The 1,716-nt window shown below is 32.2% G+C and overlaps 1 protein-coding gene across 1 annotated transcript in view; it reads left to right on the top strand.

The window, feature by feature from the left end:
• Window positions 1-1,716, top strand: part of Bbs9 (Bardet-Biedl syndrome 9) — a gene marked incomplete at its 3' end in the record, with an annotated part of 110,936 nt that overhangs the window by 82,639 nt on the left and 26,581 nt on the right. The gene's annotated exons all lie outside the window — the stretch shown is intronic.

Here is a 1,716-nt window from a genome sequence, read left to right as displayed (position 1 = left end):
AATCTCTGTAGAATGTTAACAGATGATTATAAAGTTTAACAGAAAATTTGAGATTAGGGCTGGTGAAATAGCACAATGGTCTGAAGTACCTGCTTAAGCAAGCTTAGGCAGGTGCAGGGACCGCGGTTCAATCCTTGGCACTACATGGTGCACCAGCCCTGCCCTCAGGATGGGCTGAACCAACCAAAAAGAAGAAAAAAAAAGAAAGAAAAAAAGAAAATTTGAGATTAATGGTGACATATCTCTTAGCATAATAATCATAATGCCATCATTATACTAGAACCATTAGGGTTTGTTGTTAACTCCTTTAAATGTTTGTCTTAGTGTAGAATAACTCTCTAGTGCATTATCTTTATGGCATAAAGAACTTTTAACCAAGTTTGTTATCCTTCCATAGGGTGGTATTGAAGAATGCACTTTATCCTTATATGCATCTTATTAGTTATTAATGTCCAACCTTTAATTTTTAGTATGCTATGGCCTGGACTGCAGTGTTTGAGCATTTGTCTGTGTTGAATACACATTACATAAGCACAGGCCTTCTTGGAACATCAGGAAAGAGAAGCCAAATGCTTGAGCATAACAGAGAAGTTTTGCCCTTAGAATCATCAATATGATGAGATTTCTTTTAGCATTATATTCTTGAAGACTTGTATATTTGGAAACATAGATACTATACTCTGAGGGTAGCAATAATTAGTTTCACTGCTATGTAAAGACATTTTTTATCTATTATCTACTTTTCCATTAAGGCAGAAGCTAAATTTTTAACAGGTTTATAGGATGTAACCACACTGACAAGAGCTAAGGAACATCTTTAGAGGTCTTACACATTTTGGAAACAGTGTTATTGATCACAAATTGATAATAAGTATAATATTTTATACTTATTATAAAATATTTAAATATGTATCATCTATATAATGAGAAAATGTTTAACTAAAGCAAATAGATGTAGATTAAATTTTAAGCGGCAGGACAAAAGTGTTAGAGAGATGCCAAATTTTGATGATTTTGTTTAAAAACTAGATTTATTATTATATAAAAGAGAGCACCCATTTGTCACTTTTTATGTATTAAATTTATGTAGTTTTAACTCCAGAAGCATAACTTTAGAGTTTACACACACACACACACACACACACACACTCACTCGTTAAAATGATAGTTGTTTATTTTACCTGTTAGAAACTCATCAGTGGAGATATTTGAAAGCCAATGTTTGATTTAACTTTTTATGTTAATCAGTTTAACAACCCACAACCGTCGGACCAACTTGATTTAACTTTTTAAACTCAATTTTAGTAACCGAAAATTTAACATTGGAAAACACAAGAAATTAGGTACAATATAGAATCCATTTTGTAAAATCTGGGTTTTTAAGTTTATCCAAGAGTATCTTCTAATAAAAAAATCTTGTTTTAGGTAAGAAAAATTTAATCTTTTACATATAACCAACAGAAATATAATTTCTTTAATAACTGTTAGAGTATGGTACCATAATACCTTGGGATCAACTGGACAGATCATCCATCCATGGAGAAAATGTGAGTGATCTGGTCTAGGCAGCTGCTTTTTCAGCCACAAAGGGGGTCCTATCCAGCAGTTTTCTAAGCTGAGGAAGTCGTCATTTAGTTATCTTAATAGTTTTTTTTAAGATGGCTCATGAGAATCAGATCATACCCATTAACCCATTATTTTGAGCAATGAAATACT

Source organism: Octodon degus, unplaced genomic scaffold (genome assembly GCF_000260255.1).
Source record: "Octodon degus isolate 3935 unplaced genomic scaffold, OctDeg1.0 scaffold00031, whole genome shotgun sequence".
NCBI lineage: Eukaryota > Metazoa > Chordata > Mammalia > Rodentia > Octodontidae > Octodon > Octodon degus.
Note: the sequence above shows the minus strand (reverse complement) of the source record. Positions and strands in the feature narration are given on the sequence as shown.